The sequence below is a fragment of the Diceros bicornis genome, chromosome 31 (genome assembly GCF_020826845.1).
Source record: "Diceros bicornis minor isolate mBicDic1 chromosome 31, mDicBic1.mat.cur, whole genome shotgun sequence".
Taxonomy (NCBI): Eukaryota; Metazoa; Chordata; class Mammalia; order Perissodactyla; family Rhinocerotidae; genus Diceros; species Diceros bicornis.
In genome coordinates, this window is record NC_080770.1 from 20,471,859 (window position 1) to 20,489,270 (window position 17,412).

Sequence of the window (17,412 nt, forward strand, 5' to 3'; positions counted from 1 at the left end):
CATCCATGTCCATTGATAACAAGGTTCCAGGGACCATCTGCTCTGGGCCAGATTGGGTCCCAAGCCTGAGTCAACAAGCCATTTGCATGAACAACATTTGCAATGATGCAAATGAACTGCATCAGAGGAGGCGATGTCAGGTATAATGTGAAAGTTTCAGAAAGGGCCCATGCCAGTTAGAGCTCAGGCAAGGACATTCCAGCATCACAACCTCCAAAGTGCAAGATAGGGAGGGACAGCCTCACACCCAGGGCCCAGGGAAGCCACAGGACATTCTGTGTGTGACCATGCAGGGCTGTACACCCGTCATGTGTGCAGAAACCCACAAGCTCACGAGTGCCTGCCTGGGAGCAATAGTCATGCTGAATTTATAACATTGTAAGTCACTAACACAAAAACAATGCAGAAATAAGGTTGCATTTTTGATTTTCTAAAAATTGAACTCCTTTCCTTTTCCTTAGTTCTTTTAACCATGTTAATCCCAGGGATCCATATGTTGTGATGATCCACTTCCACACCTTCAACATTGGTTTCCTCCATTATTAATGCTGTTGTGAGAACATGGGACTATGTGGGAAATTCCTCCCTTTCCTCACCCTAAAGCAGAGGATATTAGGTGGAAGGAACCCCGGTATTCCCCATCACCCCAAACATCTATGGCCATGACAAAGGTCACACTTACACAACTCTATGGCCCTGGAGCAAAGGTGATTTTAGGGCAGTGAAACCATTGTTCTATATGATTCTGTAATGGCAGATACATATTATTCTGCATTTGTCAGAATCCATAGAATATACGACACAAAGAGTGAACCCTAATGCAAACTATGGATTTCATTAATTATAATATCTATACTGGTTCATCAGTTATAACAAATGTACCACAGTGCAGTTAATAAGTTGTAGTTAATAATGTTACAGTAACAATGTTATATAAGTTATATAGATTACTAATGAGATGTTACTAATAGGGAAACTGTGTTGGGAGGGATGAAGGGATATATAGCCACTCTCTATACTTTCCACTTAATTTTTCTGTAAACCTAAAACTGTTATAAGAAATAAAATGTATTATTTTTTAAACCATATTTTCCAATCTGGTAGCCTCTAGCTACATGTCACCACTGAGCATTTAAAATGTGGCTAGTCCAAATTGAGATGCGCTGCAAGTGTAAAACGCACTATGGGTTTCAAAGCTTTTATATAAAAATATGAATGTATAACACCTCCATTATAATTGTATATTGATTACATGGTGAGATGATAATTCTTTGGAGATGATGGGTTAAATAAAATATATTAAGATAAAAAAATGAAAGGCTTACATGACTACTGACTCGGGAATTGCCAGATGCACAACTTCACACACACACACACACACACACACACAACGCACTGGCTGAGGTGGGGGGTTCTAGGTTTTGCAACCACCACATAAACTTATGGCCTCCCACACTCAAACCCACCTCTCCTGACTTGGAGCAAGGCTATTGTTATGGGTTGAACTGTGCTCCCCAAAAGATATGTTGATGTTCTAATCCCTGGAACCTATGAATGTGGCCTTATTTGGAAATAGGGTCTTTGCAGATGTGATCAAGTTAAGGTGAGGTCGTTAGTGTGGACTCTAATCCAATATGACCGGTTTGGAGAGGAAACAGCATTTGATGACAGAGGCAGAGACTGGACTGATGCAGATGCAGCCAGGGAACACCAAGGATTAGCGGCCACCACCGCAAGCTGGGGGAGTCAAGGAAGGGCCTGCTGATACTTTGATATCAGATTTCTAGGCTTCAGAACTGGGAGAGAATGAATTTCGTTTGTTTTAAGTCACCTAGTTTGTGGTATTTTGTTACAGCAACCCTAGGAAAGTCACCCAAGTGTAAATGACAGAGCTCATGTAACACAGGAAACAAACAGAAAACAGAGGCACACAAAAGGGGTTTTTCTCTTCCTTCCAGGTTGGAGTGGTTTCCAGAAAATCTGGTTGCTGTAGCAGAGGTCCCTGGCATCACTGTGGTTTTTCTGGGGCCACAGGAGCTGGTGAAGCCACTGGAGTGTTTGAGGAGATGGAGATAATGCTATGTGGAGCTCTATTATGCTGGAAATTATGGAGATATTTGTGATTCAAGAGTCCTTAACTGGGGGAAAAGGCCATCGCAAGGTGACTGGAATCAGGTCCGACTGGTGCTTCCCCACCCATCTTTGAGAAAATTGGGACCTTATCCAATTTGTGATGAATCTAAGAAGACCTTCCGTGTAACCTTATTTATAATATGGAAAATTTTCCAAAATCTTAAGTGTCTATTGATAGGATGCTGGTTAAAGCTATAATAGCAAACTCAAAGTAAAAACTTTAGTTTAAAATTCTAGACATTAAAAATCATATCGGAGTGTATTTTTGAGCAAAATCTAAGTTTAGCTATTATATGATACCAACGTTGTGAAATAATATATTTATGTTTATATACATAAGAGGAAAATTGGCTAGAAGAGGAAGCACCAAAATATTAATAGGGAATACCTTGGAAAGATGTACTTACAGTTGACTCAGTTTTCATTTTTGTCTCTCTTTGCTTACCTGATTTTCTAGTAAAATGATCATGTAATTTTGGTAATAAGGAAAATTGTGTATTGTTTTATATAAGTAGACCATAAACTCTGAAGTTTCTAATAAAACAGGAGGGGGAAATAAGGGACCAGGTGTGTCCGAGTTTTGTCAGGAAACAGCTCCCAAAACTCTGGCTACAAGAGGAGTCCTGCTTTTCTGGAGAAAGGGCTTAAACACTTATTCCCTCTCCAAACAGAAAATTATCTAACATGTAGTTCAAGCCTGCAGATAAACTGCTGAACCTAAAAGACAGTTGTCTTCATATCACTATTATAATCTCCATCTTCTTTTAGTCTCCTAAGCTGCAACATCGCTTTATCCATCCTATGTCATCCATGCACCCCTGTTGTTGATGGTGGTGGTGGTGGTTGTGTGTGTGTGTATGTGTGATGGTGTCGAGGGTAAAGGTGAGGAGAGGGAAAAGGTCAAGGAAATAATAATGGCAAAGATTGCATCATAAAATTAAAACTTCACAGGTACTAGCCACCAGTCTTAATCTGACGTGCAACTTAAAATCCTGTCATTAAAATGTCACATTGGTGACAATCCCAACTAAATAAGAATACAGCTCTAATTATTGACTCTTTTTCTCTCTTGAGTTTCTGTCCAACTTTCGTGTTTTGCTTTTTTTTTTTTTTTTTAGCAATCCTTTAGTTTCTAAAGGATGAAACTCCTAGGAAACAATCCTTTAATAAACATCAAATCTGATTCCCAAGGGCCAATTATCCACTCTTATAATGGTCTTTCCATCATCAAAATGTGAAAGGCCATTGGCTAGAGTGGAAATCTTGGAGTTATGCCAGTGGCACACTGCATTTGCCCAACTGAACTTCTGCACCTGGTTTGAGGAAAACTAAGAGACACTACTGAACTCTGCAAGGGGCAGGATGGCAAAAAATGCCAGCTCCAGGCCGACTCCAAGACCCAGAAGGCATTTATGGATGCTAACTATTAATCAAATGATCTTCTTTCTCTCTCAGGACTCTATTGCTTTCTTTCCTTCACTGAGATTCAAAAATCTTCAACCCAATGTTTGTTGCTGGTGAAGGAAGTGGTTAGGACCTCTTGCATTTCTACAGCACTGGGTTTTCAACACAGTCCCTGTGTGTGATCTTATATTATCCTACAGCCATTTGGATGTAAGAAAGACAAACATTGTCATCAACCTGTTTCAGATGGGGAAAGAGTGGCGTGGAGATGGTAAGTGAGCTTCTTAAGTAATGAAGAGAATATCATACAGAGAATGGAGGCCAATGATATTTTATCTACAGGTAGACAATCGTGAGTTTGAACCTCTGCTCCCATAGATACCAAGAGATGACCTTGGGAGAATATAGAACCTCTCTAGGTTGCTTCTTCCTCAACTTGAAATGGGAATGATAATATTTACATGATATGGCTATTTTGAGGAAATGCAATAAAATAAATAGAACATCTGAATAACATTTTGCGGGATGCCTTATGTGTGATAAATGCTTAGTAGTGATAGGCATTATTCTAATCAAAGCTACATTTAACTAGATTCTTAATGGCAAAATGAGGTAAGGCAGATTGCTTCACTCCTTTATTAATAAATAACTTTATTACAAAATAATGCAAAATAACATTTTGTCCATTGTTTCCATTATGTAAAAATCATGAACCTTCAAGTGCTTCTGATACTCATTCTATATAACCAGAAGAGAGGAATCTCATTGTCTCTTCACTTCCTGTGGCCATAGAGGGGCATCTAAAACAGGTAAAATTTTTGCAATATTTTGCAGAACGTATATGGCTCTTTTTTCTTCTTGAATATACTTCTTTTTTTTTCCCTAAAAATAACACCTTAATCAAACGAGCATGTACAGGTTTTCATTGGAATGTAAATCTATGATATTTGCATTTGAGTATTACATTATGCACTCAAATGGAAATTTTATAGGTGTGAAGCTGGTTTAGATTCAGAAAAGATATGGATTTCTAGCTGTTAAGGAAGATAAGAGGGTGCAAAATGTTTGTATAAAATTACATGGAGTATAAAGACCAGAATCTTCCATCAGAAGTTTCTCCTGGGGAAAACCTAAAATGAGACCCAGTTACACTTCCTGTTGTGTGTGCACGATGATGCACGTGCACATTGAAGCAGTGTGCTGTAATAGCCCCCATGTAGACTTTTCCCTAGTGTGCCAGACTCTATCGGTCCTACAATCTACTAGCTGGGAGACCATGGGCAAGTGACTTCACTTCTTTGAATCTCATTTTCCTGGTGGGTAAAATGGCCTTAAGTGTTACTGTATGAAGAGGCCTGCTTCAATGATTAAGTAAGATAACACCAGTAAACTGCCTATGTCAGTGTTTGCCAGAATAAGTGCACAATAACTGTTGTTTCTATTTCCCCCAACTCAAACACTGATCATAATGTTGGAAATCAGATGACTTCTCTATTGCACAGAAGGTGGAAACTCCTGCTTAAAATGGGATTACAACAGAAATGATGGGTAAATTCCATTGCCCACAAGTTCATTAAAAAAGTGAAGCATTTTAACCACATTCAAAGAGTGAAATACTTTTAGGTACTTCTAAGGAAATGTTTTCTGTCTCATTCCATCATATTTCAAGGACTTGGCATCAATTGGCCCTAGTCATGTATTTTTCCACCACTGGTTTCTATTATTAGGCATCTTTGTCTTCAGTGGAGTTCATCAAAATATCAACACTTGTGTGCAGAGAAAACAATGTAATGGATCAGTGAGGCAGGAGCTCAAAGCAAAAGTCTACTAAGAGAAAGACTGGTTCTACACCCCAGAAATGATGGACGTGGTATTAAATTATTTACCTGAAAACTCCTCCCAACGAAATCCCCTACCAACTCCTTCATTTCATAGGTACTGAATACGGCGGAGGAGAATTCATCCGCCCTCCAACTTCAAACTGTGTGAAAACCAACATCAGCTACTACTGTGAGTGCAAACAAGGACACATCAGCAGTGATAGAGATCACGTCTTCAGGAGTCTCCAGACGCCATGCACTAGTGAGCACAGAACCCAGGGCTCACACAGGGGCTCAGTGGATACAGATCCTTTCATCCTTTCCCCAGACAGTTGGTCAAAATGAAATGTCAGATATCACACAAAATGGTATTCAAATTGTTGTATCTTCTTCAGTTGAAGATGGTATGTCTTTTCTTTCTTTTCAAAAATACCATCTGGAAGAAAAAGTGAAAATGAGGTGAATTTTCTTGTCTTTCTCAATAATAGAGTCCAAGGACAAAATGTATAGTTGTGAAGAGGGGGATAAAAGGAAGAAGACCAAAGAAAAAAAAATGGAAATAAAAAAGAAGAGAAAAGAATTAAAATATATTATACGGAGTGACTTTATTAATTGAGTACATAATCTCCCAGGTGAACAATCTGCATGCATGTTTTGGCACACATTTTTAAAAATATTTATTTACTCTACTGTTAGAGGATAAATCTCTTTCTTTATAATTTCATCTCATTTGGCTTAAATACAAAAACTTTCAATATCAGAACTAATGAAATTAAAAGTGATTTATAAAAGAAATCTCATAGAAAAATCCTGCCCCCTCAATCTTAGTCATCTGCTTCCAGAGATGATGGAGAAAGGGTGTGAGATCGGACAATGGATAAGAAGATATAAAAAGGACTTGGATCTTGGGAAAAGGAGAGGAGATGGAGGGGATTGAGAGAGAAAGCTTTATGAGGAGAGAGAAAATGAGTAATAGGTTTGGTGAGGTGATAAAGAAGGAAAAACTAGAAATAGAACTGGTGCTGAAAACAATCTGAGGTTTAAGAAGTTCAATATGAACCTGGGAATTTTGGCTGATGGAAAACCATGGCTTAAAATAGTGACAGGGTGACTCCTGACACCTCACTGCCATAAAAGAATGAAATAAAGACCAAGAAACTCTAAATCGGGTCTTATTAAAAATTATTGCGTTGTTTATCAGAGAACTCTTTTATCCTAGAAGCAGCCGAGATGCAGAGGTTCTCAAGGCTGAGCGTCATCGTCATCCCCTGGGGAGCTTGTTCACACAGATTCCTAGCCCAGGACCCAGACTTAGATTCAGTAGGGCTGGGGTGGAGCCAGGAAATTTGCATTTTTAACAAGCACCCGGGTGATGCTGATGCTGCTGGTCCAGAGTCCACATCTTGAGTAGGGCTGTCCAAGAGGATTGCTCCAAGGTTTTCCAAAAGAGTTTTAATCACTGCTGAAAGAAAACTTTTTTTTGTCTAATAACATAAGCTGGCAACACCAATCATGTTCATTGATCATCCATTGAACAAATGTTTACAAAGTGCGTACCACTTGCCCTGTGTCAGACTCAGCACACAGAAGGATTCAAGTAACAAAGATTCCAGTTGACTTGATGCAGCCCAGGGTCTAAACTGAGTTCCTATCCTCTCCTTCACTCTAACAGTTGCTGTGACATGTGAAAATGTCTCCACTCCTTGTCCCCCAAATGCAACGTGCAATAACATTACAAAGGGTTATGGATCTACCACTGACACAGGATTTATACCATGTTCTGGAAGGCAGAATTTTACAAATGACACAGAAGATTGCAATGGTAAGTCCAAATAGAGTAACAGCCTTAGAAAATCAGAAGGGAGTTAGGTGCAGCAAAATTGAAACAGTCCCTTAGAACATGGCGTGAGATTCTAGAGAAAAGCTGCCGAAGTGAGCACAGATGCCAGGAAGACAACAAGTCATAGAACTGAAATGTGACGCCAGGACCACAATTGATTTTTCTCTTTTATTGGTTGCTTTTAAAAAATAACAGTGAATGTTGAAAGTAGTCCACACCTTAGAGTCTTAACTTATTCTGCAATAACTAACTAATAGACCAGAGTTTTCAACCAAAGCCCAAGGCCATCTCTAGTTGGAAATGTTACTAAGCAAATAGAGAAGGCTGTGCACATTATCAAAAGCAAAAACCAGGAAACAAATGAGAATCATAACAGCATAACAGATGACTTTTTCCCATTTTTCCAGTCTCTGTCCTAGATGTTGATATTGTATTAATAGCTTAGTCTTCTATTCCCATTTTGATTATCTCTGTGATCCTGGAGAATTATTACCTCTTTGCACAGAAGGCTGTTACTGCTAAGAATTCTCCAAAAGAACGTACACTCAGATAGTTTTTAAGATCTTAGTTTCTTAGGAAAATCTCTTATCTCTTCAGTCCAGCCGTCCATATCAATGGCTCCCAAACCTGTATGCTGAATGAAATCACCTAGCGTTTTTCTGAAAATATCAGATTCTAAATCCCACCTCCTCTGAAATTCATTTTTACTGGGTCTGAGACTGACTTTGGGATTTATATTTTCAACAATTATCTCTCAATATTTCTGATGCTGTCAGTCCACAGAAACGTCTTGTGCACCACCGCCAATGGATAGGTGGAGCGTATACATTCAGCTGGTTTGATTATGAACTGTTTGCTCCATTTCACAGATGAGGATGAATTCCACAATAGCACTGCCTGCCCACCCCCAAATTCTTAGACCTATCCAATTGGAAGCTACCTTCGTACCTGTCAACCTGGTTTGGCTCCAAGTAATGGAAAGTCAAACTTCACACATGAAGAGGAAGAACGCACGGGTAAGTATTGATAAAGCCCAGTATCTGTGGGCCACCAGGAATGCAGATGAAGTCCACAGTGTTAGGTTTATTAATGTACTGCAGCAAAGTGCACCTCCCATTGGGAAGCTTCAGTGTTTCACTAAGAAGATGATAGAAGGGGCTTATTGAAGTGTCTGGCCTTATGCCAGGTGGCTTTGAGGAGAGCTAATGAAGCAAGGATTTATTCTGTAAATGGTGCTGTCAGGAAATGAGGGCAATTTGATGAGTGGGTATTTTGACTTTCAGGTAGGAGATGAGACTAATGAAGTTGGGTAAGAGTTGTCCTTGGTCCAGAAGCAGATGCATCCGTGTCAGCCAGGAGATTGGAATGTTTGGGAATTTGTTAGGAATGTAAATTTTCAGGCCCCACCCCAGACCTACTGAATTGAAATCTGTGTGGATGGGACCCAGCAGCATGTTTGAACAAGCCCTCCAGGCAGTGCTGATGCACACCAGAGTTTGAGAACCACTGTCTTAGGCCAACCTACAGCAATACTCTAAAAATGGGGCAGGGTCCACATCATAATAATCATGTCAAGAATTCTTGCCCCCAATGCTGGTGATAGGTTACACTGTTTTATATAATAAAACAGGGGCCATGGCTAGTGTAGGGAATAGTCTATAGAGATGGTATAAGGAGTTTGAGAGAAATATTTAAGAACTTTTGAAGGTAAACATTCTTTATTAATGCTACTCTGTCTCCCTGCGTCTCAACTTTTTTTTTTTTTTTTTTTTTAGAAAACTTGATCCTATCTCACTTTTAGATACTTGATGCTACAGGAATCTGAGAAGAAAAACGGGGAGAATTTTTTTCATCTTGTAAAGTCAAATAGTTCCTGACCTTGAAGAAGGAACTCTCTCCAACATTTGTTCTTCTTTTCATTCTTAGAAATGACCCCTAATTGTTCTCAACTTGGCAAAAATAAATTTTCCAGAGACTGTGAAGTCCAGGTGAGTTTCACACCATCATCAACTTGTGGACTGGGCATGAAAAGGGGAGACAGAATATACTTAAGACTCTTGCAACATTTTTGAATATGTTGTGTGGTAGATATTTTTTCCAAACACGAACCCAAATGTACCATCCCTATTTATTCATTAGATACCCGCTAATTTAAAATGCTACTTTTCAAAATGCAATATGATAAGTAAAACGTCGTGAGACATGTATAGGAATTCTGTGTACTCTTCTGCAATTGTTTTGTGAATCAGATAGAGAAGTGACCATTAGCCCTATTGTACCCCTGGAGCTGGGCATCCCACACACACACATGGATTTAGTTCTTACACTCTCTGCTCTCTTCATTTCACCTATTTGCTTATTTCCCTATCAGGAACAAAATTTTTAGTTCATGCAGCTTTATATGTTTTAATAACTCATAGGTCAAGTCATTAAAATTTCATTTTTTTCTGAATCTCAGTTGAACATGCCTTTCTTTAATACTAAGTATGTTGAATGTCACAAAATATCACTCAAGTGGTCAATTCAGATACTAAATCTCTTATGACTGATTTTTTTTTTTTTTTACATATAGACTTGTCCTGAGAAGACCTATTGGAAAATTGTACTAACTCTCTATAAATGCATAATTAGCGTTAAGTCAATGTCATGGTCACATGAACTCTCAGCCACTCAAAGTCTTGTCTGCCCAAGTTAAATACACATATTTCTATGAAGCCCAGATCTCTGTGGTATAAAGAAAATGTCCAAATCACCTTTCTTATGTGTGTTTTTCTAGGTGAATTCCACAAATTATTGGAATAACAGTAGATGGGTTTGCTCTGACTTAGGAGGCTCTCACATAGGTGTGAAAATGGGAATGGAACACTGTCTTTAAAGGTTTGAAATCCTTTCTAATATTTTAATATCTTTTCATGCTTGGTGATTCTCAAACTTGACCAAACATTAGAAAGACTTAGAGGGCTGTAAAAAATGTACTTATACTGAGTCTTGGTTGAATCAGAATCTGTGAGGGTAGAGCTCTATTTTCTGTATTATCTAACTTGCCAGATGATTCTAATGCACAAGGTGGTTGAGAACTATTACAAATGGCTCCTGGGGTTTCCTCTCAATCCTCTGGATAGCAGGCCAGATCACTGGAATCCTAGTTCATTTTCGAAGAAAAGGGGAGCACATACAGAATAATTATCCAGATCACTAATAAGACATGAGGTTCAGAGAATTTTTCATAATTAAAACTGTTTCCAAAAGAGGTCTCTGAGTGTACTGAGGATGGTATGCTTCTCTCTCCCTCCACCCCCCATCCCTTGAAAGCTCCTCAACCTAGAATCCCACAGGCTTATATGTATTTTGCCTAATTCATTAGGTAAACAGGTGAAAACAGGTGTCCTTTTCTGCCCCAATACATGAAGTCACTGATATTTCACCAGACTCTTTTACCATATTGATTAACTCTATTCATTTTACTATATTTTTAATATAGTTGTTGTTTTACTCAATTGGTTAACAATGGATCTTTACAGTAAGAGAATAAAGGACAGAAGAAAGAGAACGGGAACAGGAAAAGCAACACATACAGGAAAAATAATGACAGAAAAGATAGAATGTGGGACAGGAAGGCAGAGCAGCATTCATCCCTAGTTTTTCAAGAAGTGATCTGACAACAGCAGAACAGAGTTACTTCCTACCAGGTTTAAAGAGTTGCATTGATTTCCCAAGCATTCAGTTGCAATGCACCTATCATCTTGATATGTAGGAAGATAAGCATCCCCAAGGAAGGTGTTTGTTTAGTTCCAAATGCTTTAGAGAAAGATCTGGGCACAGAATGAGCAGTTCCAGGCATCTCTTTCCATTTCCTTAGTGACATTATCTATATTTTATGGCAGGGAATAGGTAATTCTTTTGATCTCCTCACCAACATTACCGCCCATGGAACTACCTGAAACAAAGAAGAAATGGCTGTGGTGGTAACTCTGCATCTTCAGAGCGTTCAATCGGCAGCATACAGTGTGGCTCAGAAACAAACCACAGAGGGCAGACGGAGGGTAGAGACACAGTTTATGGGTAAGCCCACACCAGTCACGCTTCCTCGCAAGGCATCTGCTTGAATGTATGTATTTCAAAATGGGTTGTGTTTGCAAAAAAAAATTCATGGACTGCAAGTAAAATAATAATCTTTCAGAACCTACACAGGCCAGGATTCCTGGATCATCCACAGAGTGTTACTTATGTCCTAGAATAATGAAATCATGGGTGGAAGGATTGTCACTGGTCACTCTCAGTCTAACCACATATCTAACATTCTTTCTGGGTATTTTCCCAGTTCATATTTCAATGTGCACCCTCAGCTGCTATCCTGGGGGGACTTATAACTTATCTAGTGCATGGTTTCTTGACTTTGGCGATATTGATATTTGGGGCTGAAGCATTCTTTGTTGTGGGGGCTGCATTATAAAACAATTAGCAGCAAAATGGTATCTAGATGCCAGAACCAACTTTCTCCCCACCCCGACATCATGACAAACCAAAATATCACCAGATGGTACCCAGTTTTCCCTGAGGGGCACAAATAACACCTGGTTCAGAAGCACCGATATGGAGAAATAAGATGTGAGTACATGAAACAGTACCCTTACATGGCAGACATTATAATCAGTGTAACAGGACTTTATTTCCCAGAGGATGGAAATCTTACTTTCAGGTAGGGTTGCCAAAGAAACCGTTCAATAAGATCAGAATCAAGGATGTGGTTAAGGAGGGAGAGGAGAAGGAAATACCATAAAAAATAAACTGACCCATCATGCAGTGATTGATGGATGGATATCTGCATAAATAAGTGACGAAAGCCATATAGAAAAATGTTAGCAATTGTAGAGTCTGGGTGGTGGGTATTTGGGTGTTCAGCGTGCAATCTGCCTGACCATTTGTGATAAAATGTCAGGAACATATTTTTTTAAATAAAGGAAAACACCAGTAAAACAAAGCCGATTGCAAATGTTACTGGGCTCAAGGAGTTTGTAATCTGATTACACATGAATGTAAGATAAGTACACAAATAACAACTCCTTGACCACAAGACAAAAGCATTTTAGAACTAGGAGTAGACCATTGTACCTTATTTCCAAGGTGAAGCACATGGTTCAAAAGCTTTCACCAACTCTATCCAATTTGGTCCTCATGACAGTCCTGTAGAGTGAGCAAGGAAGGCACTGCATTTTATAGGTGATGGAATGGATTCAAGGAGGTTGAGATTTAATCACTATGTGATACGCTACTAAAGAGGAAAACTGGGGACTCATTCTCAGATCCTCCTGCTCTGGATCCAATGCTGTTTCCACCCTCTTTGCCACAAACCAGTTGCCGTTATGACCTCTCCAGCGCAAAGAAAAGGCTGTCATCTCAGGTGGCTGCAGCTGCTGTCACCTAGAATTGGGCCTCCAGATATTTCTGATGCCCAGAGACTGGCTGCTTCTCTCATGGAGCATCTTTGGCACTGATCTTGCAAGAGACCTGCAGGCAACCCATGATGCCCCAAGGCCACTCCCCCAGTTGGCATCTTAGAACCCTCCCCTCAGCCTCTGAGCTACTGGAACAGGATCCTCTCATCCTGGGAGGAGCTCTCTGGAATGGGGTTCCTTTCAACATGGGCTCCAGACTAGCTCCCATTTGCAGATCCGAATTTCCTTCCCTAGTACTCTGCACGTTTGCATCATGATTCCACTGCAGTACTCTTTATTCTGCTATTAGGCAATGGCATCTTCTGTCTCATCCAGGAAACACTTTACACTTCTCTAAGTTATTGTGAATAATGCCTCAATGACCCTGGGAGTACACATATCTCTTGAGATCCTGATTTTGTTTCCTTTGGATGTATACCCAGGAGAAGTATTGCTGGATCACATGGTAGTTCTACTTTTCATTTTTTAGGGAACCTACATACTGCTGTCTTAATGCCATATCAATTTATATTCCCCACCAACAGTGCACAACAGTTTCCTTTTCTCCACATCCTCACCAACAGTTCTTACCCTTAGGGTTCCATTTTCTTTTTTTAAATAATAGTCATCCTAAGAGGTGTGAAGTAATACCTCATTATGGTTTTAAATTGCATTTCCCTGATGATTAGCGATGTTGAGCACCTTTTCATGTACCTGTTTACTATTTGCATGTCTTCTTTTGCAAATTGTTTGTTCAGGTCCTTTGCCCATTTTATAATTCGGTTATTTGGGGTTTTTTTTGATATTGAGTTGTAGGAGTCTCTTATATATTTTGGATATTAACCCCTAGATAAATGGTTTGTAACTATTTTCTCCTATACAGCAGGTTGCCTTTTGTGGATGGTTTCCTTTGCCACACAGAACTTTTAGTTTGATATGGTCCCACTTGTTCATTTTTGCTTCTGCTGCCTGTGCTTAGGCGTTAAATCTAAAAAAATCATTGCTGAGACCAATGTCAAGGAGCTTCTCCCTATGTTTTTTTCTGGGAACTTTATGGCTTCTAGTCTTATGTTTAAGTCTTTAAACTATTTTGAATTGATTTTAGTGTATGGTTTAAGATGAGGGTCCAATTTCATTTTTTTGCATGTGGATTTCTAGTTTTCCCAGCACCATTTATTGAAGATACTATCTTTTCCCCATGTGTGTCCTTGGTGCCATTGTCAAAGATTAGTTGACCATATATCTGTGGGTTTATTTCTGGGCTCCCTATTCTGTTCCATTCGCCTATGTTTCTGTTTTTAGGCCAGTACCATACTGTTTTGGTTACTACAGCTTTGCAGTATACTTTGAAATCAAGAAGTGTGTTGCCTCCATCTTTGTTTTTCTTTCTCAAGATTACTTAGGCTATTTGTGGTCTTTTACAGTTCCATAAGAATTTTAGGGTTGTTTTTTCTGTTTCCATGAAAAATGCCATTAGAATTTTGATAGAGATTAAATTGAATCCGTAGATTGCTTTGGGTAGTACGTACGTTTTAACAATTTGATTCTTCTAAGCCATGAACCTGGGATATCTTTCCATTGATTTGTAATTCTTCACTTTTTCCAGCAATGTTTTATAGTTTTCATGTACAGGTCTTTCACCTCCTTGGGTCCCCAGAGGCTGGCCTGGCACTGGGGCAGGTCTGAAGCCTATGTTCACACGGCTAGCCTTGTGCTGGGGACCACTGGTGCAGGCCTGTAAACCAGGTCTGCAGGGGCCAGCCTGGCATTGGGGTTCACTGGGGCAGGCCTGGAGCCTAAATCAACAGAGAAGTTGGATGCTCATTTGACTCTCTTTTCCTCAAGAAGAGCTCTGGTGTGGAGGGGATCTCTCTCAGCTTTTTGGTGCAGGGGCTTGGGCAATGGGTGACCCAGGTAGAATGGAACTGTCCTTCCTACCTTCTTCAGTGCATCTTTTCCTGTTTCTGTGCTCCAGTCGGGTGCTGTAATCTCTCATCTGGAAACAAGAGCTCTGAGAAAGGTTTTTCATGCGTGGTTGGTTCCTTACATCAGTTTTCTGTGAGGGGACACTGGCTGGAACTACCTATCCCATCATCTTGTTGGTGTCCCTGCTTGATATTTCATACATTTTTGATCTGATGATCTAACTTTGTTTTTGTCCATCTGGATTCAGCCCCTGATTGCTAATAGTCTTATCTAATAAATTCTCTAATGACTGCATAATTCTGGCTCTGCTTTTTTTCTAAACTGGTCTCCTTAGAGACCTCATTAATCTGTCTGCTTCATTCCACACAGGAGCAGTGGCTTTTATTTCCTATTACTGCTTTGGATTCATCATGGATGACAGATTTATCTCTAAGGAACACCTAAATATTGGTGAGGAGCTGGGCAAACTCTATCTGAACTCCAAGGTAGTGAGTGGCACAATAGGATACATGAAGAATGGGTTCCTGGCGGCTCCTGCTAACTTCATTTTTCAACATATACAGGTGGGCACAAGACAGGAAACTTTTAGCTCTTGGAATTTTCTGGTATCCACTCCAACCAACCCTATGATGGGCCTGTTGGATGGCGATGAACATGAGTGTGGTGAGATTCTTGAAGACTATTAACTGAGTAAGCCATGCACCTGGTCTGATGCCACTTCCAAAAGATATTCTAACTACAAAAATAGAGCTACCTTCTGTTTTTTTGTTGTTGTTGTTGAGGAAGATCAGCCCTGAGCTAACATCTATACCAATCCTCCTCTTTTTGCTGAGGAAGACTGGCCCTGGGCTAATATCCGTGCCAATCTTCCTCCATTTTATGTGGGACACTGCAACAGCATGGCCTGTCAAGCGGTGCATCGGTGCACGCCCGGATCCGAACCCAGGCCGCCAGCACTGGAGCGCACGCACTTAACCAATATGCCACAGGGCTGGCCCCAGAGTTACCTTCTTAATAGGTAATAAATACGAAGAGAATTACAACCTGCAGCAATATTTGTAATTACAAATGAAAAAGGAAGTTGTTCAAATTAGTCTTTTATTGCCTATAAAAGATAGTTTTTCCATTTGAAGAATTTCCTGAAATTTTTAGAACCACTGACTCAATATTTTCTTCAAGTCTCTCATATCCTGGAATAAATTTTAAATATTGGCACTGGACTTCAGATTTTAAGAACATGTCTCTCTCTCTCTTTTTTTTTGAGGAAGATTGGCCCTAAGCTAACATCTGTTGCCAATCTTCCTCTTTTTGCTTGAGGAAGATTGTCCCTGAGCTAATGTCTGTGCCAGTCTTCCTCCACTTTGTATACGGGATGCCATCACAGCATGGCTTGAGGAGTGGTGTGTAGCTCTGCACCCGGCACCCAAACCTGCAAACCCTGGGCCACCGGAGTGGAGCACGCGAACTTAACCACGATCCACCAGGGCTGACCCAAGAACATGTTTTATGAAACAAATATAAGGGCATCTCACGTGTCAGTATATCCCACTAAGTATGGCTGCTACCTGTTTATTACTGCAAGAGCTGCTGCGTCCAGAGAGGGCATAATAGATATTTTATGCCAAAAAGAAAGAGTCCAGTGAAAACTGCTTTGATGAGAAACAGTAGGTCCATTTCTGACTCTTCCAGCAGCCTGACCTTGAGGCGAGGTGTTTTTTTTTTTTTGCTGAGGAAGATTTGCCCTGAGCTAACATCTGTTGCGAATCTTCCTCTCTGTTTTGGTTGAGGAAGATTAACCCTGAACTAACAACCGTGCCAATCTTTGGTCACTGCCACAGCATGGCTGACAAGTGGTGTAGGTCTGCACCCAGGAACCAAACCTGCAAACCTGGGCCGCCAAAGTGGAGCTGGCCAAACTTAACCAGTATGCCAGGGGGTTGGCCCCTAGGCAAGTTTTTGATGTTCTGAGATTTAGTTTCCTCATCAGGGTTGCTGTGGAAACTTAATGATATAACATAGTTGATGCACTCAGCAGTTTTTCAACAAACAATAGTTCTTCTCCCCACTGTGGATGCAAAGCTCTCCCGTTGGTCTAAAGCTGGTCAGTCACGGCTGCTGGGCTCAAACCAGGGTCAGCTAATTCTTCTAGTAAAGGACTAGACACTAATTATTTTCACCTCTGCTAACCGTATGGTCTCTGACAAAATGACTCAATGCTGCCACTGTAGTGCAACATCAGCTACATAACGAACAGGCGTGTTCCAGCAAGACTTCGCTTATGGACGCTGCAATTTGAATTTTGTTCAATTGTCAAGTGTCATGAAATATTGTTCTTTTATTTTTTCAACTATTTGAAACAGTAAAACGAATTCTTAGCTCAGAGGCACATGAAAACAGGCAGTGGTTCACATCTGCCACGGGTCATAATTTTCCATCCCTTGGGCTAGACCTGTTCAAGTTATTCATACAAAGATAAGATTGGGGCTCACAGGACACAATTATAGTCAAGGAGTAGAGATATGAGGGAGGGAGCAAATGTGGGAGGGATTATTCAATCAGCAATAGGGAGCAGCAATTATACCTGTGTTTTACCCTCAAATATACATAAATTTTTAACTCTAATAGATTTACATATATTGATAGATATATTTACATATACTGACTGAAGTGATTGTAAAATACAATATAACAAGGTTATTATTCTCTTTTCAGATGAAAAATGAAATTGAAAGGCCTCTATGCGTCTACTGGCACAAAATGGCCTAGTTCAATGAAGGCTGTCATGTCATCTTTTGTATGTGACACAAACGGTATGTTCCTGCAGTCGCCTCTCCAGTTTTGCAGTACTTATGGC

At 40.0% G+C, this 17,412-nt stretch overlaps 1 protein-coding gene across 1 annotated transcript in view; it reads right to left on the reverse strand.

The window, feature by feature from the left end:
- Window positions 1-5,728: 5,728 nt before the first annotated feature.
- The window catches only part of LOC131395109 (5'-3' exoribonuclease 2-like), a gene marked incomplete at its 5' end in the record, with an annotated part of 36,883 nt that continues 25,199 nt past the window's right edge, over window positions 5,729-17,412 (reverse strand). The window contains one exon of the mRNA XM_058526905.1: window positions 5,729-5,793. The remainder of the gene's footprint in view (window positions 5,794-17,412) is intronic.